This window comes from Chrysemys picta, chromosome 3 (assembly GCF_011386835.1).
Source record: "Chrysemys picta bellii isolate R12L10 chromosome 3, ASM1138683v2, whole genome shotgun sequence".
Lineage (NCBI taxonomy): Eukaryota > Metazoa > Chordata > Testudines > Emydidae > Chrysemys > Chrysemys picta.
The window spans coordinates 102178411-102201833 of record NC_088793.1 but is presented as its reverse complement, the minus strand read 5'-3'; the positions used below and the strand labels follow the sequence as shown (position 1 = coordinate 102201833).

Genomic DNA, 23423 nt, shown 5'->3' with positions numbered 1-23423 from the left:
TCCAATAGTGGGAGCAAACATGGGCAAACCTAGAGGATTGCTGGGTAGAAAGCTTATATAAATGAGCTCCAGAGACAGAATTTTTCCCAAGAGGCCCATCTACAGAAAAGAACTGGACTGATCTTACACTTTTTCTAGTATAATTTGTTCTTGCAATAATCCACTATGTCCACTCTACAACCAGGTTAGTGTAAACTGGTGTAGTGAATTTGTACACACAGCACTGACTTCTCAGATTGCTATACTTGTCCATAGAAGCACTTATCCAGACTTTCTTGCACTGCACCCCAACAGCACAGGTGCATACTTGGCAGCAGTATCATTGCATATATCTTGGCTTTTACTTTGAGTTTTATGGTATCATAAATTACATGTTAATATCATAGCATTATTGTTGTTTTTATACTTGAGTTCCAAATATTTGGTTTGTAATCTCCCAACAGTTTATTTCAATGATTGTTTACAGTTGTTCTGTCCTGTGTAAGGATCTGCCAATCATTCCTGAGTAACTGTGCCTCCATACTACTGCAGACAGCACAGCTGCAGGGGTGGGCAAGGAGTCCTTTACACCTCCACTCCAGACCTGACTCTGAGCCTGGTGCTTGGGTATCTGTGATGCCAAGTAATGTTACTAATGTCAGTGGGACCAGGATTTAGCTTCTAGCAATTTAAATTATCACTGATCTCAGTCTAAGTAGCTGCTGCCTTTGCTATTATTATACAACAGGTTTTCATAGCCACTGAGCAATGGATGAGTGAATTCTCAGATCTCCACTTAAACAATAATTCTTTTTATTTTAGTTCCTTCTACTATTAAAATTCAGCATTTGCTAAGTTTTACTGCAGTGGTACCTGATGCCATCAGATTTCCCTATTCTTAAAATAGGTAAAAACTCCTCATTTTAGATACCGCTGCATAGTAATGACTGGTAAACATTAACTTTTAATGGTGACTGTTATACATGAATTAGTTGTGCTGTTCTTAGCTGTTCTCCACCAAACAGGCCTCTCTCTCTGTGCTTTGCAGGACCCAACATTGAAAATGAGATAACTTTAATAGTTCCTCTTCCATACCTGCAATTTCATCCCAAAAGGAAATTAGAACAATATGTGATAGATTGTAATGGCTGCTTGAGATCTTATAGTTGAGCATGTAGATTCATACTTCCTTTGAATGAGTAATTTTCTATTGTTTTTGGTAAATGCCACTTTTTTTAGAAAGGGAAGTTAAGTTATTAGAAACTACTGTTAAATAGTTCTAAAGGGTATTTTTTAGGCTCCGAGTAATTTGTGTGCCTATGGATTACTTACACATTATGTTGTTTTAATTATTTCTGTAATTGTACAGTATGAGCATATTGTTTGGCGGAAAATAAAATAATAAAGAGAAACATCTAGAAAGCCCAGCAGTATGGACTGAAGTCCATCTTCATGTCAATCCATTGTGTGTAAGTACTGTAGGAGCCTCCAAACAGCAGGCTGTATCATCTTCAATATATTCTGCAACACCTAAGCACAATGGGGAGATTAAAGAAAGGATATATGTCCTCTACCTTTAAATTTGCCGGGCTTTAGTGGTTTCAATGAGACCCTTCATGTTATTTGAACTTAGTTTTGCGTGGTTTATATATGATAAAGGGGTTATTACACAGTGATCCTTGTATGTTTAGGTCAGCTGCGACAATCAATCAATGGACACTTTGCCTTTGGCAGCACATGCTTCCATAAAAAAAATTCCCTGGCAGACCCCCTTTAGTTAGTAATGACAGAGTAACCTCTGTCAAGTAATGTACTTGATAAATTTTGCATGTGCTGTTGACTGACAGAAGCTCTGGCTTCCTGTCTAAGCAGCAAACACAAGCTTCAAAGAACACAGAAACTTCTTTCTTCTCCCCAAATGAAATGTCTGAAAACAAGACTGGGAGAGAATCAAATCTATCTCTGAGGGAAGCAGTAAAACAAAGTTTCCAGAAGGGAGGGGATTTTTACACATCCATAGAACCAAACATTCTCTTTCCCTTCTTTTTCCTTTTCTTGCATTTGCCTGTCATTTGCAATCACTCTGGGATTTGCTTGCAGTTGTGGCGTGGCACTTAGCACCAGCAATTATATGAAACAACAGCCTGAGTGAGTGCTTCTGCAGCTGACTTGGTATAAATCTAATTCACACTCCCACTGGCCAGTGATCCCTATCTTTCAGGATCAGCAAGGATGGAGTGGTAGCCTTTTGTTTAGTCTGTGTGGATGTGGTAATTGTCTGCAGCTGGGACTCCTGCTTGTTTGCTTTGGTTAACTTTTAAGGTATTGCCACAGTTCCAGTGACTCTACTGACCCTTCAAGTTCTTTCAACAAAATGATAGCAGAGTATACCACAAAGACTGTCACTCCATTCTTGCTGCTCTGAGCAGGAAACCCTCCCCCACATGAAGATTTAGCTGACTTTTTTAATTCTATAGATAAGAGTGAACTGAAATGCATGACCACCATTGAATCAGCCTTTTGGCAATTATTTCTATATATTTAGGACCATTCTGACTTCACAGACCTCACTGGCATTAATGGGAGTTCCACACACACAGAAGAGTCCATAAGAGTCAACATGAACTTCACTGTAGGTGTTGATGGCATAGTTTCATATGGTATGAAAATCAACATACCAATGGATGCAGTATTTGGGCAAGTAGAGAGCAACAGAGTGCATTAATGTTATTGCTTTCTTTTAGGGAATATGCTACCAGACAGCAAAGCAGGCTGCAAGTTTACTGCTTATTATCCTCTAATTAAGAGCACAGTTCTGCTTGACTAAAATGAAGGGAGTTTTGCCATTGGCTTCAGCAGGAGCGGGTTTAGACCCTAAAATGAGGTTTAGGATTACTAACATGGGCGGTGGGGGTGAAGCTTTCCATTGGGGAAGCTAGCTCCCCATCCTGCCTCTTATGCCCATGGCCCCACACACATTCCACCCCCTGCTCCACCCCAGGCCTGGCCCCACCAGAGGAGGGACTGGTGAGCAGCAGCAAGGGGGCCAAACAGGGAGGAGCGGAGGAACCAACAAGCAGTGGCGGAGACCTCCAGAGAGGGGGTGGAGGGTTCTGGGACCTGGGAAGTAGCAGATACCACCTCCTTAGCCACCTGGAAACCTGCTTGGCACATAATAAATAAGCAAAATCTTCCTGCAGAAGCCCACTCCCAGCAGAGAGGGGAAGAGGTGGGGCTACCACAGTCCAGGCTTCCAGTGGCAGGGCTGGCAGTGGCTGCGCCAGGGGAGGCTTAGCCTCTCCTGGCCTATTATACCCACCTCCCATGATTACAAACTATCCTAATTCCCACCTATGAATACAAGTCTACTGTGTTCTGAAACAGAGCAACTGTATGGATCAGGACTGTGATTTTGTAGTATGCAGCAGCACAGCACTGTTGATTAAAAAATGGCCTGAGCTGAAGCCTGGTCTACACCTAAAACTTAGGTCGACCTAGCCGTATCGCTCAGGGCTGTGAAAAATTTCACACCTTCTGTGACGTATTTAGGTCATCCTGAAGATGCAGCTAGGTTGATGGAAGAATTGTTCTGTTGACCTGGCTACCACCCCTTGGAGAGGTGGATTTATCACAGTGATGGAAAAACCCCTTCCATCGCTGCAGTGTCTATGCTGCAGGAGCATAGGTGCAGCTGTAGCGCTTGTAGTGTAGACATACCCTGAATTTATTTCAAAAGGAAGCTAAGCCACACTTATCAACAGGTGCCATTTACTGTATATCAATCCAAGTGATTGTGTTTATGGAAAAAAGGAATTTAAAACCAGCATGTGCATTACAATGCTAAAGCAAAACAGGAAATTTCCAGCAGTTGAAACAGTTCTTGGTGAAAGCTGGGTAAGATGGGAAAATGCAAACTTCAAATCCAACTACTATATAATCGCATGTTCAAACCATCTCACTGAGAAAAGATAGCAGTAGTTGTTTGAGAAACAACTAATTTTGTATTCATATAAATATGTCCTAACATGAGTATGAATTTCTGAGTGACCTCAGAACCAGTTTCAGTGGAAAGGCCTGTCAAATGTGTTATTTGCCTATTCCTTTATGTTTATTTAAAATCTTTTAGATTTCCAAGATTTCCAAAAACAATGACAAAGGTCGCTCAATAGTAAACATAGTGAATCTGTCAATCCAATATGTAAATGTTGATAAATAATGTATATGACAAAATAAACTTACAAAAATGTGTTCCTCCTTCTCCCTCCCCGTCACTGTAGTTAAAATTAGAAATAGTGAGTATCAAAGAGGTTGTACAGGGAGATTTTTAAAATTACAAACTGAAAAATATCTCTGCAATGAATAACCATAATGAAAGAGGGAACCTTTGACAATGAAAACAATACAGCAAGTCAAACTAGCTTTAAAACTCCTTAGACTCAGAAGATCTAAATATCAATATTACTTATTGTAGGATCCAGAAATCCTGATGAGATCATTTTGTATGGCAAAGTGTGCAGTTGCATAATAAAACTAATGTAACTATCCACATTATTTTGTAATGGGATATTTAGAACTGATCACTGGAAAATATATATTTACTGTCACAATCATTTCAGAGGTAGGTTTCAATACAAACACACTGTGGAGTAGTCCAATTTCATGATATTCATCTCAAGAAGTGCTAGATCGGTGCAAATGAGCCACTGTAGTGCATCTGGTGAAGGTGCTCTATGCCGACGGAAGAGCACTCTCCTATCGGCATAATTACTCCACCTTTGCGAGAGGTGGAAGCTATGTCGACGGGAGGTCGTCTCCCACTAACATAGCACTGGGTGTGAACAACACTTAGGTCACTGTAACTACGTTGTTCAGGGGTGTGAAAAAGCTCCCCCCTTACCCAAGTGACACAAGTTGGATCAACTGAAGTGGTAGTGTAGACCTGCCCATGGAAAATGTTGAGCCTATAGAAAATGTATATAAATTCTACCTTTCTCATGGCTAGTCATTAAGTGAATTCCATTCATCTATACATTTTGTACAGCCCTTGACTCTAAACTGTCCGGTGGGATAATTACTTGTAAGCTAAATCTTTCCTTAAAACAGAGGCTTTAAGGGTGAAATTCCAGCTTCATTTAAATTAATGGCAAAACTCCCACTGATTTCAGTGAGGCCAGGATTTCACTGTATATATATATATATATATATATATATATATATATATATATATATATATATATAATCTTTGCACAGTTGATTATGTGCTTATTATATCTGTTGCTGGACTTAATTCCTTACTGAAGAAATTCAATTTAGAATTCAGGTACACTCCAGTCTTAAGCAACATTTTTAGAGCATATTATAAACTCTTCTTCCACATTTTTATACTATAAATGTGGTTGGAATACAGTTTTAAGTAGGATGAAAGATTAAAACAAACAAAAAATAATGAAAAGTCAAAATATGCACACTGTGCAAAAACACGGTCACATACATTTTGCCTTGTATAAACTTCACCCAGTCTATGTGGGTTTTAACATATTTCCATGACTTTAAATAGGAAAACATCTTAAAGCTCAACCCATGGGAAACCCAAGCTTGATTAGTTTTCCCTTTTACTACAGCCTGCAGAGTGTAAAACACAGCACATCAGAATTGAATTTGTCATCTCCAGACCTCACAGGAATTTTAGGAACTAAATAGTTAGGAAGCCATCCTGGTACTTCTCTTTGCTTTAATCATAGTAGAAGTTTCAATTTAAACATTCAGGAAATCTCCCTTATTTAAAGCAATCAACTCATTGCTGACAGAGTCTGGCTGTACTGTGTTTAATTTTTTGGCATCATGCAAAACTTGATTGGTTACAGCCAGTGCATGAAAAGGTCCTCCACCCTCCCTCCCCCAAAATTCCAGATCTATGCTGTATCATACGCAATCCTGCACATACTTCCTATATTTGCAAATCAGCAAGAGCTTAGCACTATACCTCAACTGAAAAATCTACATAGCGTCTAAAAATCTAGGGAAAGCCCTATTGACAAACAACTCTCACTGCTATGTCTTTCAGCTGTGAAAGCTTAGTTAGACTTCGGATTTTTCCACCATCACTTTTCCCCTATTTTCTAGAGTTTCTTTTGTTGTGTGGTTAGTTACAGATCCACGGCACATTTCCAAGATTCCAATGTACTGTAGGCGAAATGAAAAACTTACAACTTTTTTCATCCCTTTAGGATGCAGCACTGGTATTTAGATAAAATAGGTTGTTCTTTTAGTGAAAGAACCTCTACATAGCACTGGGATTAACTTGCTGAATATATATTTTAGGATGTTCACAGAATTCTTAATTACAAGGTGAAAAAAAAAGATAGTTTAGCCTCCGATGAAATATCAATCTGCTATTTTATGCATAGATTCTTGAGTTTCTGATACCCTTTGTCAGGCCTTACATTTTAATTGATGCCAGTTGTGAATCTGGGATATAAGAACATACAATTTGTAAGAAAAAAGTCATATTCCAGCAGGCATGAACTGCCTTGTCATAGGAGGCCATTTGCATTGGTGTCTTTAAAACTTATGCTACCTAAGTTTGTGGTTAAAGAGTGCCCTGTTCATCTAGGATCTTCAAACAGATGACCACTAGTCTAATAGCAACACCTCTGGTTGCTGCTGTAAAATACTAGACAACTTGAATCACTTCAACTAAACTATTTCCCCATGCTAATTTTCCCTCTCCTGTTACTCACACCTTCTTGTCAACTGTTTGAAATGGGCCATACTCATTACAGTTGGTATGGCAACACCCATTTTTTCATGTTCTCTCTCTCTATATATAGATATATTTCTTCCTACTGTATTTTCCACTGCATGCATCTGATGAAGTGGGCATTAGCCCACAAAAGCTTATGCTCAAATACATTTGTTAGTCTCTAAGGTGCCACAAGTACTTCTCTTTCTTTTTGCTGATACAGACTAACACAGCTACTACTCTGAATTCAATCTGAGTCACACTCTGGATTGCACTAGCACAACTCAGGCTGTGGGTCCTCAGAGAATGTAAATTGGCCAGTAGTGGGGTGAGCACAAGCTGTGGGGGGGACTGAAGGTAGTACAAAGAAAGTACAAAGTGGGCAGGGCCAGACAGATATACCCTAACACAGATATATCCTGGGGAGTAACTACCAGCAAATAAGATAGAGGTCTCTGCCTGGTAAATCCCCCCATGGGAAGGGTCAAGCAGCACAGCCACTATGCACACAGAGATGCTCCTATCAGTGCAGGATTAGGTGGAATTTGCACATCATCTCTGCTCCCATGGTGAATCTGGCCCATAGACAGCCTCTAATAGACTGTCTATTGTCTCACTGCCCTGCAGCCACTCTTCCCTGTTCAGCTTTTCTGTTCCTCCCCCATCCATCTGCAGTTTGGCAACAGCACCTCACAAATTGCAATCAGAGGGAACTTCTTCTGCTGGCTCCGCTCCACATTTGGCTTGCTACATTCACATGGCAGCATGCTGGCTAGGCTTGATTGTGCCCCATAAGTCTTTGTGCTCATTTGGCAGCTGTGTGGAGGGGAGAAGTTCAAAGGCTGGGGAAGGAAGTGCTGGGCTGTGGTCCACTACCTTGTGGTAACAAATTATACGGGAAAAAAAACATACTTATCTTTACCACATGGCTCTATTTTTAGCAACTGTGGGGATTTTTTCCCCAGTTTATATCTAACCAACTTTTTAATTTTTAGATTAGTGAGTTGGAAGAGATCTTAATCCCATGGAAATTGAGGAGTAAAAAGCACACGCACACACTTGTATACAAGTTATCTATGTAAAACCTTCCATACCAATTTTGTTTGGTTTTTCTATTTTTTAATTCAGGACCCAGTAGTAAGTCATTGTTGTTGTTGTTGTAGTATAAATACAAGATTTTGTTTTGTATCAGCTCTGTGGGGTTATTTTTTTCCGTCTATTCATTTTGATCTAAGTGTTTATGGGTGGGTTCCATGAGACTGTCTAGACAGTGGGTAAGATATCCAGGAGGCTGGGGAAATGTTCAGGAGAGTCCAGGGGCTGGAAATAGGTTGGTTATCAGGAGGGAATTAATTCATATTTCAATGGTCACCACTAAGTGGCAGTGGCTATTTTAAGTGCGTATTTCTTATACGTACATATCCCATACCTGTGGGTTTTCTGCATCCATGAAAGATATAGATAACATTCTTCATTTTAGGGTTTGTCTACACAGGAATTTACTATGCACTAACTTGAGTTTGTGCTTGATAAATGACCCTTGTACACATCATGCAAAAGCATAATAACTTCACAGTTAGAGCATAGTAGTCTATATTGTGCTTTGAAATAGCAAGTTCGCTGCCTATTGAGTTAGTGCAGACTAATGTTTGGGTGCACACATTACTCGGTCACACTATCTTGGCAAGCCTCAAACTGCTATCCCATACTACTATGTGTGTCACCACTGCTGACCTATTTATCTGTGTGCCCTCCAGGGTTAAGCTGACCGGATATCACTTTCCCATTTAAATGCTGGTACAACTCCAGGATTGGGCTGTTTGGTCCTGGATTTGAATATCTCTGTATTATTAGAGCAGCATTACACCATGCTTCATGCATCTAATAGGTGATACCTTTTTGGCACACGGATAATATTGGAGTAGATACAATATACCACACATATTGAATAAGTAATTTTAATTCAGCAGTTACCCACATTAGGTTTCTCACAAACTGATTACATTACTAGAGCACAGACTCAGCACTTTTATGGACACATAAGTATTATTAAGCAATGTCAAATTTAAAGTCAAATAAGAAAATCGAAGTCAAATAGACTTACAATAGACTTACAAACCACAATAAATGAATACAATGCTATTGTTTCTCTTCCTTGTGAAATTCCATTTTTCAGAAATACAGTTGTTGGAGTCATCTGCTGTCCAGCAAACTAAGCTTGGCTCAGCACAAACAGGATGAAATAGCTGAATAAATGTTAAGCAGTATCATCTATGCTTTGGTCACTTTGGGCCAGAGTGTGTGAACCATTTACACTGGTGAGCAGTGCCTCAACTGTCTCCATTGACTTCATAGATTCATAGACTCTAGGACTGGAAGGCACCTCGAGAGGTCATCGAGTCCAGTCCCCTGCCCTCATGGCAGGACCAAATATTGTCTAGACCATCCCTGATAGACATTTATCTAACCTACTCTTAAATATCTCCAGAGATGGAGATTCCATTCCATAATTGCTCACCACTAAAGGCAGCTGAAAAATGGTATGTATGGTTCATGAAAAATTTGGAAGTTTTCCAATTTTTGGACAAAAGACCCCAACAAACAACAACAAAACACCCTGAAAACTGACCCTCCCCTAAAAGCTTGGTTCTTAAGTTTTGTTTTCCCCTCCCTCTTTCTTCCTCCCATCTCCTTTCTTCTGCATGTTTCCTTCCTTCATTTTGCCTCTGAAAAAGGCAGAAGAAAGGGAGAAAAAGGGGAGGAACCCCAAAACTGAAATGTGTACAAATTGTGAATGTTGTCAAAAAAGTCAGAAAATTTTGATACATAAAAATTCTTTGCAGGTTTTAATTTTTTGCGGGGGGAGGGGGCCATTTTATTAAAGTTTTTAATGAAAATTTTCAACTAGCTCTACTCTTCAGTGTAAGACAGCTCAAACTTTGGCCCTTTATGAGCTGACATTTCACCTGTATCCTTGTACTCAAGGAGTCTCTGGCCATTCATTTCCTCATTATTAAGCACTTTGCTTAGGTTCCCACTGATGACTTTCATTTCACATTGGCTTTTCAATACACCACCATTACTTATGTAAAATAAAGCACGCTTTGTACCTGACACTTTGAAGTTACTAGAAACTCACCTTTCATTTAAGCTGGCATTTGTCATTTCAAGGTCTCTGTTTAAATGTCACCCTACCCTTCTGTAGAACAATAGTGACAATTTTAATAAACAGATTGAAAGTATTCGCTTTTTGATTGAAAAGACTAAAGTTGTTTCTTGAAACCTTGCACTGATTAATGTATGTTTGACTGTATTAACATTGCAATTATTTTACACCATATGGCATCATTATAAATTCTTTCACAAATGTATTTCAGTTTGGCAGCCAGGAGACTTTTTGTTTTGTAGTCTAAAAATTCAGACTCTGAAGTATAGAAACCATGTCTGTTTACTGTCTCAGCATTTCATGCTTTTAATCACAATTGATATAGACATTAATTCTTATAAAATCCATATTTTATAGGTGTCACTAAAATAGTCCTGAGCAGGAGGTGGTGCAGAGCGTGGGAAGGAATGGCTCCTACACTGACTAGTGTGCAAAGGGCGCATGCTTGCTGCTACTCCAGTGTGCCCAGTCTCTGGAGTGGGCCATTATGGAATAGGGGTAAGACCATGGACCTGCCTCCTTCACTTCACCCAGAGGGAGGGAGGGAGTGAAGACCTCTGATGTGCAGACCCCTGCATACTTGCAAGCTCAGGGACTGTGAATGTCCCTGCCTCTTATGCAGGACTTGCAGAACAGAGAGTCTCTGGTTGCACCTTGTCCAACCCTTCCCTCTCATGCACCTTTATGAAGGCCAGGGCAGTCTGGCTCTTAGTAAATGATAATTCAGTACAGGCTATTAATATCAGCTAAACATTGTACTTCACAATAAAACCTGCCTGAAGTGACCAAGTTTGAGAGATGACAATAGAATGGAGTTTGTTCACACAAAATATTAAAGAGGCGTGGTCTGTCTCCTTGAAGCAAAGACATATTTGTCCCTATTGTCAGGTGGTGTGAGTCTGCAAAGCTCCACTGAAGTTAACGATGTGCAACACCACAGCTGAAACAATTCATATACTGAAACATGTCATAGCAACTCATATCCCAATAATGCAGTGTTATTGCATCATTGGGTTATCTGTATTTTTTCTTGTAACAATCATAAACAAGGTATGAGAAATGAGGACAAACATTAGACAAATATATTTTATTTCCTGCTTAGTGTCTGTAGTTCAAACTAAACTGGGGGGAGGGATAGCTCAGTGGTTTGAGCATTGGCCTGCAAAACCCAGGGCTGTGAGCTCAATCCTTGAGGGGGCCACTCAGGGCTGGTACAATCCATTAGGTGACCTAGGCAGTTGCCTAGGGCACTACAATTTGGGGGGTGGTGACCGCGGTGATATTTCAGCAGCAGGACCTTCCGCTGCCTAGGGCAGCAGAAAAGCTGGCAGCACTCCTGGGGCCACTTATGGATCTGGGGCAAAATCAGTACTTGGTCCTGCTAGTGAAGGCAGGGGGCTGGACTCCATGACCTTTCAGGGTCCCTTCCACTTCTATGAGATAGGTATATCTCCAAATATTATTTATATTTAATGATTAGTTATTTCTCATACAGGGCCTAATCCAAAGCGCACTGAAGTCAATGGGAGTCTTTCCCCTGACTTCAGTGAGATGTGATCAGACATGATGATGTTGGAATAATTAGAATTACCATTCTGATGTAAATCCTGTAAAACATAGGTAAGGAGCCCACCCAGATTAGACAGACATGAGGCAGGTAGTAGACAAAAAAGCATAACTACAGACTCACATATGACTGTAGATATAGGTTAGATATTGAATGTTTTTGCCGGAAGGACACATATGGAAACCCTATTCTACACTTAGATCCACGTCTGTAAAAACAAAATTAGTATTATATGGCAGAAATTCTACTGCCCTTGTGGCACGAAGAGATAAATTTGACAAGTTTCTGCATATGAAGGGTAGAATAAAAACCATGATCAGTTAGGGTTAAACTTTCAAAGGAGCCTCTGTCTAGCCTCCATGTGTGCACACACATTTCATAACTTATTTTTTCTCATGCCCCTAATTTTCATTTTGTGTCCTACACCATTTTTCATATATAGGCCTTGTCAGAATGAGATATGTGCATTTTTGGAGATGGTTATAGACAGAATATATACAGTTTAGGAATTAAGCCTCCATGGAATGTAGATTTACGGTATGGTATTTCTACTAGGATATATATCCATGTTAAATGACCTGAGCTTTAGGAAAAGAAAACTGACTACTCTCAGCCTTAGTAATAGCTAAAATAACCTCATACTATATAATCTCTCAACACCTAGCATTATAGGCTCAAATTCCCATGCTTTCAATTATACCAGTATAAATCTGGATTAACTCCACTGAAATTAATGGAGTTACTCAAGATTTACACTGGTATAAAGGAAAAAAGAATTTGGCCCACAGATTGGATCATGACAATTAGTAACCTATTAAAGCTATCTTTCAAATTGGATGACAATTTTGATATATTTGATGCAGGATTGTGTAATCATTTATATACATAGGGCCAGATTTCAATCTCAAATATGCCGTGTGAAATCCGGAGTAATTTATGGAAATCAGTGCAATAACTCAAGTCTTATGCACATGTAAATGACTAGAGTTTGACTCATAAGATATATAGTGAGAATAGTATATTACAATATTTTTATTATTTGCATTTGTTTGAAATAGGAAGAAGGTGCTTTATAGAAGAGGCAGAAAGGGACAGGGAGGTAGGATAAGGATTAGACTAATAAAATCATGTGGTGAGTCTCAGTTATGGCATATGACTTGATAGTCCATTGTAAATAATTATGTCTGATAGTGAATGTGAATTCATCTGAATTAACTCACTTCCTATAGACAAATATATATTAAACTTTCTGAAAATAATAAACATTCATATAGAGCTGGTAGCTCTCATTTAAGTTTATATTATACTGTAATCATGTCAGTTTTCTATTCTGCCATCTCCTCCCTTCCTCAACTACTGTAAGCACAATATCTGAAGGGTAAAACAAGAAATGTCATGTTAAAAATATATCTAATTATTAACTATTGAAATTCTAAATTAACTATTTTGTGAGAGTTGCTGAACAGACATTAATGGGAATAAAATCGTAAAAATGTAATGATAGATACCCTAAATGTAGCCATCTGTCTGTCTCTCTCTTATACAGTATTTTCAGAAAAGTCATTGAACTGAGTAAAGAGATGAAATATTCTAATGGGATAACCTGTTGCAGAATTATGAGTGATATTTATCTCAGAAAGTCAATAATTCATGTTAGGAATGTAAATCAGTTCAGGCACAAAAGAGGATGAGCACAGTTTCCAAATGTGCCCTCTATATTTTGAGAGCCCAGTGCTGGACATTTAAGATCCAGTTTTCAGATATGTTGAGCACTGCAGCTCCTATTAATTTCAATTTGAGGTGCTAAGCACCTCTGAAAGACAAACTCTAAGAATTAGAGCCTCAATCCCACTGCAGTGTAACGCCCAGGGGTCAGGCAGGTTGAAGGGCAGTCCAGATCTGTGGTCACCAACCACACACAGTCAATTAGCCAACCAGAAAGCAGGTCTCAGAACCCTGGAAGCTGGGCCACCCAAGTCTGTGAATTCCCTGGTAATTGGATGAATCAGCATTGTACAATAGCCAAAGCTGCTTCCCAATGGACCTGGGCTTGAGCCAAGGTCCTGACATCACCTTCCCCTTGTGGGGTGACCTCAGGGTGCAGGAGGTCTGGGTTTATCTGGGTGTGCTCTGTGGAAGCCATTGACTTTTTTCAGGAGTGTGTTCATGGTGAGCTGGTTTCCAGGTTCACTCCTCAGACCCATATCCTTTCCTATTGATGAGGTACCACAACTTATCACATCATATCTGAGAATCTAGGATCTAATGGACAATATACTCTTCTTGTCCCTGAATCTGAATCAGTGGCTGGGGGGATTGTTTTCAGTTATGGAAAGGATTGTTTGAGAAGGATTTCAGGAGGAAAACCTGAAATACAGGTTGCACCTTGAGGGATCAGGGAAGCTGTAGCTTGAAGGTCAGCAGGTTGATTGGTCTGCAGATCTGGTAAGAGCCCATGTATGGATGGTCTAGTTTACAGATAGCCAAATGCCTCAAAACAGGCTGGCTTAACAGCCAAACTTTATGCCCCATTGCAAAAGTGGCACCTTTCTGTCAATGGCAGTCAGCATAATGCTTGTACACTGCCTTGGCCACATTAAGATGTCTCTTTAGCTTCTCTTGGGTTTGTTGGTTGGGGTGCATCAGGTCTGATGCTGCAGGAACAGCAGGTGCTGTGGGCAGTACAGAATGAAAATGGGGCTGAAAACCAGTTAGTGAAAAATGGGCTCATCTGGATTAAAGTGTGGTCCATGTTATTATACGCGAATTCCACATGCGGAATCAGTGAGGCCCAGTCATATTGGTGGAAATTGGTGAAGCAGTGTAGGTACTGTTCAAGTTCATGGTGATCCAGGACCAGGGCCTTACAGGGGTCTCAGCGGGTATTAGCATTCTGCAGGGTTTAGTTTGAGGTACCTTTGTACAGGTGCAGGTGTCGCAGGATTTGACATAAGCAGGAATGTCAGACTGCAGTTTTGCCCACCAAAACGATCAGCATGCCAGGTCTAACTGACCTGCCCAAGGGACATCGAGGCATAGATGTAAAACTTCCAGAAGGGGGCTTCCCTTGGGGGATATATACATCTGTGGACATAAAGGAGACCGTACCGGTGTGTAATTTAAACTGGGGGTTTGGTATCAGAGGCTAGGAGCTTCTGGGGAAAAGGGTCATCTCGAAGAGCAGAATGTATAGTTGCCATTAAGTCTGATAGTAATGTTACCGAAATATCGGGTCCACCTAGCTGAGAGCCAATAACAGCCAGACAGGGATAAGGAAGAGTTGCTTTATTTTGCAGAAGAAAGGAGAGCTTTGCACCTTAGTACAAAAACTTTGTCTTACACACATTTTACAGATTTTTTATACACATTCAGACAAAGGTCCTTGCAGTGTTAACACTTGATTGGTGGTTGTCAGACCCGTGCTTTTGCTATCTGGTCAGTGAAAACCGGCTTGGGACCAGCTCCAACTACCGTAAGGCCTTGAAGGGAAGACAGTTGAAAAGTTCAGGCTACTGTGTACTTGAAGTGTCTGCTTCCCCCTAATGGCCCTGGTTGACATAAAGGCTGCTCTGTTAAGGGGGGGTCACTAGTAACTTTCACAGTCCCCCCTTCGGGCCTGACAAATTCAAAAATTGTCAGGCCCGTTATGCAATTTGCGATCAAGCTGGAGGGACAGATACTGGGTTTTCTTATGGACAGCAGAGCTTTTGATTATAGCATTACACAGGCATTTGGCACATTGTATTATTGTCCAAATAACACATAGAAAGAAAAGAATCCATTTAACAATTGTTTGAAAGAGCCCCGTAAACTATGACCCAAGGTCTGGAAGGAGGTCCTCAAAACTAAAGGTGTGATCAAGAGATACAGCATGGAAAACAACAGCAGCATTCTGTTTATACATAGGTCATTCTGATATTTTGTTTTGCTTATTAATGTAGACTTTTAGTCTACATTTTATATTATTTACACAAGGTCGCAACAACTTCTCACACAGTTTTTTTTTACTTGCTTTACACATTTTTTGCTTTTACAAATTTTGCATTATTAGGGTTACAGTTAGCCTGACTCTTGCTAACAAACTGTCATGCATTGCATCCCCTTCCTGTCAGTTCTTTTTCTGCTTTTACAACCCCCCCCTTTTGTATACTAGTACAACAAACATTTTTAAATCTCTATTTGCATTAAGTCTTGGAATTCAGATTTTACTTCAGATGCTTTAACTTAAAGGGTTTTGATTGGATGTAATGACAATGCATGATGAGCATGAACATGAAAGGTATTACTATTATTACGTTTTTTACAACAATAACATAATTTTAAGCTAACTAATAACAATACAAGCAATAACATTCCCATAGCAATACTATAATGGGGTTGTTGTACAGCCTTAGTCATAAAGCACAATACATTATACTTAGTATATAAAATAGACACTCTATAAGCAGTATGAAAGGCATACTTTTCAACTTGATATATATTTTGAAGCATGTGAATTTGCTCTTGTACTTCAGAGATTTTCTGAATTTCTGGTAACAGTGAAAACAAATTCTGAAATTTATCAGATACTAAACTAGTCCAATTAAAGGGTATCTGGAACTTAAGGGCTACTTGAAAAACTCTATCTGCAGGCCAGTAAATGATATGGTTGCCTGCAGTGGTAGTGAGATTAAAATGTATGTTTTGCGATATGGCGTCATTAACATACACACAGCTATCATTAGCTTGGAAGAGTAAGTGTCCTGTCAGGGTAGTTTTTTGTCTTCTACTTTCCCAGCAAACGTAGTCATGAAGAGTAACAACTTCTCCTGGCTTCAGTTTACGGATACACTGAAGCTGTGGGGGTTCTAATGACCAAAATGTTCATTGACTTCTTAATTTTATTTAAATGTCAGATGTAATTTTAGGAGCACTGACTAAAAATCGATTGGGCATACCAGGAGGTTTAATTTTTTAGATGTCTCAGTGAATTACTTAATCCCACATGCATTCTTTCCATGGACCCGGCAGGATTCGGTATGTGGGAGCCCACACCCCCCCCAACCGGTCCATATGCTTGGAAGGAGCACTGAGAATGTCTGCACTTTCACCTAGACAGTTTCCAAGTATGTCTCTATGGCCACAGATCAGATGGTACTCCTGATGTGTCTGTAAGGGCAGTGGGCCAAGCCTGATGCTCTAGATCATTCCGAATGGCCATTAGCTGGTCATTCAGGAAATCCTGAATTTCTGAGCATGCTAGATTCTACTGCAATGCCTTCCCAGCCTCAGTGATATTTAATACCATCTCTGTCAGCAACTTCTGGGTCATAGAACTAAGGGCGGAGATAACATGTAACTTATCAATTTTAGCCTGTACCTGGGTTAGCTGTGCCTTAATTTTTTATTATGTTTTTGGTTTTTAAAAATATTTTAAACTGCTGCTGCACTTTTGGCCCCATCCCATAGGGATCCGGTCAAGTCACTTTTCTTTCTAGAGGAAATAACTCAAACCCTCTGTTGTGCTAATCTAATGGCAGCCCCCTGTGAGCAATTTGGGTATGTAGTGGTGATCTGGAAACTGAATAAGGGTAATGAAAATTTAACAGTCCCTAGTGTAGTGTTAATTACAGTTCATTGATATTTTAATACATTTTTTTTTGGTGTAGTACTATACCACATTCCCAAGCATGGGTCCCACAAGTTTCTTCCTGCCAGTGTATAATTCTTTGTTTCTTCACCAGGGTCAGTTCTTAATGTCTCTTGTAGTCAGGAATCCCTGGACTTTGGTGGTTCCAATGAAGCAAGTGTTCCTTCTTCTCTTTTCCTGAAACAGTGTGGTTTAGCATTATACAGGGGAGAGGTTACTAGCACATCACCCTGTAATGGTTTTGCTTCTTCTAGAAAAATCCAGAGGCACAGTAGGTCTGTCAGTGGACAAGGGAGAGGTTACTAGCACTTCACCTTGTCTTTTTTCCTTTTTTTTGCTGTCCAGAAGGCACAGCAGAGCTAGAAGGAGAAATAGGCTTATCAGTCGAAGAGTTCTCCCGAGGTGGAGGGGTCTTTTTACAGTGAGAAGCATGGGTCCAGGCAGGTAGTCCTTGGCACTTCACAGCGGTGTTGGTGGTTAACAGCACTTGGAAAGGGCCTTTCCAGTGGGGAGCCAAAGCAGTCTTTCGTTGATGAACTTTACGTAGACTCAGTCTCCTTGTTTCAATCAATGGCAGGGCTGCTAGGGTCTTTGGGTAGCACTTCTTTTATCTGTGAGAAAAGAAACTTAACACATTTTATTAATGCCTGGCAGTGTTTTGCAGATCTCATAGTTGCTTGGGCACATTCAGGTCCCCCTTTTCTTGGCTATCAGCCAAGTCTTAGCTGTGGGCAGTGTCCTTGGATGGGCCAGCATCTTATCTTTGGACTGAGCTTGCTGGCTATTTTTTTTTCTAGTTAACTTGTTCTGTTCTTTTTCCTGCTTCTCTTCTTGGCTTCTTTTAACCTACAAAGGAAACTTCTACTTTTTACTTATACACTTTTTTTTAAAAATGAACACATACACAATTGCTATTATACAGTACATTAGTCTTATTACTTAATGTATGCTATGTACACTCTTTTAGTAAAATAACTTTATTACAGAGCTTTGGAGCAACAAACCAGGACAAGCACACCCACCTTTGAGGAGTCCACTCGGTACAACCTCTGGTGTCCAATAGCTTTTTTCTTTTTTCAGCCCTCTGGCTAGAAATCTGAGGTAGCCAGAAGGATCCCATGGGCAATATGGGGAGTGGGTTAACCTTCTATGTCTTTGCTTCCAAAGACTGTCGGTATGCAAATTTTAACAACAATTTTTCAATTAAAAAATCTGGCCAATGAAGTTTTTTTTTTTTACTTAAGCAAATATATCAGATTTTAGTATATTACATTTTCTTGATTTATTTAAACACTTTGTATTCTAAGTTGAATAAAACAAGTATCTGCTTTTTGATTTAACCCTTCTATTTAAATTTGAGCTAGACTGTCTTATGAAAATATTAAATTCAACAATTCTGGCTACAAGACAAACATCACAAGACAGGACAAAGAACACAAAAATAATTCCTATTGTACCAGTAAATGCATGGTACATAGAATGCTATTCAGCTGGCATCCGTTTTCTCTGATGATCTGAAAGACAAAAGAACAGAGGTCTACCCCTTCTGGGCAGTCAGTCATTGCTTAAAATATTTCTTTTATATACACACATACTTTTGTTGATTTTAGGCAAAACAGAGGAATTACTCTATATTTTTTTTATTTGTTTTATAGGCAGCCCAGGTTTCAGTGGCTTCTACCTTATTAGTTAGAAAATTGCATTAATACAGATGCTTTCTGGCTTGCTTCCAGATCCAAAGCTATCCACAGCTTAAAAATTCTTACGTAAAAAGGGACACAATTAACTTTTCCAGACTTTTGATTGCCTTTTACTTCTAACTCCTGCTTTCAAACACCCAGTGATCTGGAAGAGACAACACAACCTATATTGGTAGGTTTGCATTTCTTTTACTTCTGCTACAATATACACTGCACATGTTCTGGGGAAAATGCACATCCTATTTACAATTCAATTTTTACAACACTAGCCACATTAATTTTTACACAAGGTGTAACTATTTCTTTTTAAACACCGGGTAAAGACCATTTACTTAACATATAATCTAAAGGGCTATCCTCAGAGGGTTTTACCAGAGACCCACCCATCTGCCTGCTGACACTCTTAAAATAGAATTACACAGAGAACAGAGGGAATTATGGTCTAAACAGAGACCCACCTATCTGCCTGCTGACACTCTAACAGAGAATTACACAGAGAACAGAAGGAATTATGGTCTAATAGGATTTTATTACAGGAATTTCTACCAATACACACCTAACACCCAATGTATAAGACAGAAATTCATAAACCGGTTAACCAGACCAGAACCAGATAGTGTCTCCTTATCCTATTAGGACTCACCTTATCGGAGCACGAACCCCGGGGGCCGCGGTGAAGCAGAGAAAAGGGGCGAAACACCCCGTTGGCGCCGTTCCCAGTTCGCCGCAGCCGTCCGGAGTCCAATGTCCGAGCTAGGAGGGTCCCATCTGGGTCGCCAGAAACTGTTACCGAAATATCGGGTCCACCTAGCTGAGAGCCAATAACAGCCAGACAGGGATAAGGAAGAGTTGCTTTATTCTGCAGAAGAAAGGAGAGCTTTGCACCTTAGTACAAAAACTTTGTCTTACACACATTTTACAGATCTTTTATACACATTCAGACAAAGGTCCTTGCAGTGTTAACACTTGATTGGTGGTTGTCAGACCCGTGCTTTTGCTATCTGGTCAGTGAAAACCGGCTTGGGACCAGCTCCAACTACCGTAAGGCCTTGAAGGGAAGACAGTTGAAAAGTTCAGGCTACTGTGTACTTGAAGTGTCTGCTTCCCCCTAATGGCCCTGGTTGACATAAAGGCTGCTCTGTTAAGGGGGGGTCACTAGTAACTTTCACAGTAATGACCCTCCAAGGAAGTGATGTGGCTTCAGGATGCAGGATGGCTCTACATCAGATTCTCTAGGATCCCTGGCATACTCTTCTTTCCTAGAGACGGTGTCTGCCTTTCCATTCCTAGAGTCAGGGCAATATGTGATGATAAAAATCAAATCTTGAGAAGAAGAGAGCCCAACTTAGCTGTCATTGATTCAAGGCTTTAGCAGAGCACAGGTGTTCTAAATTTTTGTGATTAGTATATAGCTGCACAGGGCATCTTGCCCCTTCCAGTTAGGACCTCCAGGTTTCAAAAGCGCTCCTGATGCCTCATTAGCTGAAATACCATTGTTATGTTCAGCAGGGGAGAGCTTCAGAGAGAAATATGTGCAGAGATGGAGCTCTTGATCAAGCCTCTGTCTTTGGGACAACACTGCCCCATTAGCAACATTGGAGGTATCCGTTTTCAGGATGAATGCCTGACTTGGGTCTGGGTGCACAAGGATTGTCTCAGTGTTGAACATCTTCAGGTTTTCAAAAGCATGTAGGGCTTCCAAAATCCAGATGAATTTGGCGAGTTTGCAAAGCAAGGAGGTTATCAGAGCCAGAATTTGAGATAACCCCATATAAAGTGCCTGTAAAAGTTTGCAAACTTGATAAAGTGTTAGGTTACCCAAATGCTTCTGGATATCACCCAGTCGATTCTGGATTCTACCTTATGGAGTTGCATGCAGACACTTTTGGGAGACAGTATATATCCGAGAAACTCTATGGTAGGCTGCTCCAAGATAAATTTTTCCAGCTTTGCATAGAGTCCATGTTGGAGGTGCTTTCCCATGCGTGGCCAAGGCTTCTTCCCAATAACCCAGAGGGCCTGGGTTCAAGACTGGGGTTTGAGACCAGGTGTTGACATCCAGCTCTTTACAATGCATAGAAAGGCCAGAGCAGTGTAAAGGGGCCCTAAAATCCTTGGTTCTTACTGGGGAAAGATTCTCCTGGCACAAGCACTACAGAATGTAGCCAAAAGACTGTCTTCTGAGGACCCCTTCACAAACCCTGGTTAGGAGTTTGGCAGTGGCATTCTGTACTGTAGCCCACAGGGCAATCTGGGGAAGCTACTATAAATTAGGTCCTCAGGACTGCCTAAGTTACCCCAGGGGCCTTTGAGCAGCCCAGAATCAAAAGAGCACAAAAGAGGCTTACACCATCTTGGCCTAACCCCATGAGGGCTGTAAGTTTGTGCTGCACCTCTCATGTTAGCTTTTGAAAGGTATGCACCAGAAACTAAGGCACCCAAAAGCCAAGGACACTTTTGAAATATGTGAGTCATAATGTCTCTAGCATGGCCCGTACCAAGAGAGGTGTACATATAAATAATACCCTGCGGCAAGACTATCTTTATTAAGTTCAAAATCACACTGGAAAAGAATATAAATCTGCCTTAAACTACAGAACAATATGAAATGAGGGAATATATATAACCTAACACATAAATTACAACCACAGTATATGTATAAAGTCAGCAGTACAGTCTGATTTACTAGGGTCCAGTCAATAATCCCCATGACTCAGACTCTAGCAGGTCCAACAACTGGTACTTATAATAAAGCCAGCTTTTCCATAGTAACCTATTTGGAAAGCATATTATTATTATTAGTTTGCTAAGCACTGACAGTGGGTGTAAATCAATCTATTCACTGCAGACACTGACAAAAGTCATTCTGGATCTGGTCCCTACATCACCTGAGCACCAGCATTCCCACCCACATTGCTTATTGCTTTAAATACATGCCCTTACATCTGAGCAATTGACTAATCCACAGGCTGACAACTTTGTGCTGAACTAATGTTGAAATCCGTCCCTGGATAGGTACTTCCTTTACCTGTCTATCAGTATTAACTATCAATTGGTCTGTATATTATTAACTGATTTGCAGTGTTACTGTCACCATGTTGGTCCCAAGTCCCATCTTTTCATATGCTGTGTATTTACACCTCTCTACTGTATTTTCCACTCCATGCATCTGATGAAGTGGTTTATAGCCCACGAAAGCTTATGCCCAAATAAATTTGTTAATCTCTAAGGTGCCACGAGGACTCCTCGTTGGTTTTGCTGATACAGACTAACACGGCTGCTACTCTGAAAGGTTTTCTGTGTCATTCTTCTGAGTCACAACTATGTGGGTGAAACCAGACAACCCTACACCCTTGAATGAACTCACCCAGAAAAATGATAAAAGACAAAAACACCATATCAAACGTAGGCAATCACTTTTCACAAAACGATTGCTCCATATCTGACTTCTTGGTTCTCTTCCTCAAAGGAAACGTGCACAACACCTTCATAAAACAAGCCTTGGAGCGTAAATTAATAACTTTGCTAGACACTAAAAATCATAGTCTTAATAATGACACTTATTAATGATTTATGGCTTATTACAACAATCTGCAACCCACTAACTCCTCCCCCCACCTTTTTTTTATGACTGCTGGGATATTAATGGGCCACTTCATCTTGAATGATCCCTTAGAATATGTTTTAACTACTTATAATAAATAATCTGTTCCAGCTTGTATTTAGGTATGACATTCTGGGCAGGCCTACACTTAAAATGCTGCAGCAGTGCAGCTGCCCCAGTGCAGCTGCATTGCTGTGGCACTTCAATGAAGATGCTACTATGCAAACAGGAGAACTTTTTCCATTGCCATAGTTAATCCACTTGAGAGAGAGGTGGTAGCTATGTCGATGGGAGAAGCCCTCCTGTCGACATATTGCTGTCTACACCGGGGACTAGTTCGGTATAACTGCATCACTCAGGGGTGTGGATTTTCCACACCCCAGAGCAATGTTGTTATACCAATGTGAGTTTATAGTGTAGACCTGGCCTCTGAGTACCTTTCCCAGACCTGAAGAAGAGCCCTATGTAGCTTGAAAGCTTGTCTCTTTCACCCACAGAAGTTGGCCCAATAAAAGATATTACCTCACCCACTTTGTCTCTCTATTGTTAACTTGGTTTATTCTATATGGGACAAAATTGCTATAATGTTTAAAGCACATTTGACACAGAGTCATTTGTTATTGGCCTGGGAAGTTACAAAAAATCTTTAGCCAACTTCAAGGTAACAAAACAAGTCATCCTGCCATTTTATTACAATGAAACCCTATGTTATGTTCAAGAAAAGCCACAGAGAACACTAATGCCAACAAGCATCTCAGGTAATAATACAATTTATTCTTAGAAGGCTTCTTTTCAGCAGGCTTATCAACAACCTGGTGAACATCAGCTAGAAATTTAACCAGATCCAGCATTTGATACCTTGAGTCACCACAGATAGTCTCCTCTGCTTGCCAGTCTTTTAAAAGTTTTTGCACAGGTTACCATTGACAGGTTCAGTGCAAGTGCCCTCTGCCATGGCTTATTTCTATATGCAGAGTTTGCAGAGAGGAATAGCAATGGAATTAGAAAAGATGTGAATATGTGTACATTTGAGAAT

At 40.2% G+C, this 23423-nt stretch overlaps 1 long non-coding RNA gene across 1 annotated transcript; it reads right to left on the bottom strand.

The window, feature by feature from the left end:
• Positions 1-14724: 14724 nt before the first annotated feature.
• LOC135982354 (uncharacterized) lies at positions 14725-19955 on the bottom strand. Its single transcript, XR_010599663.1, has 2 exons — positions 18106-19955; positions 14725-17694 (listed from the first exon to the last, which is right to left on the bottom strand). It is a non-coding gene; the product is annotated as an uncharacterized LOC135982354 (long non-coding RNA).
• Between the last annotated feature and the right edge of the window lie 3468 nt (positions 19956-23423).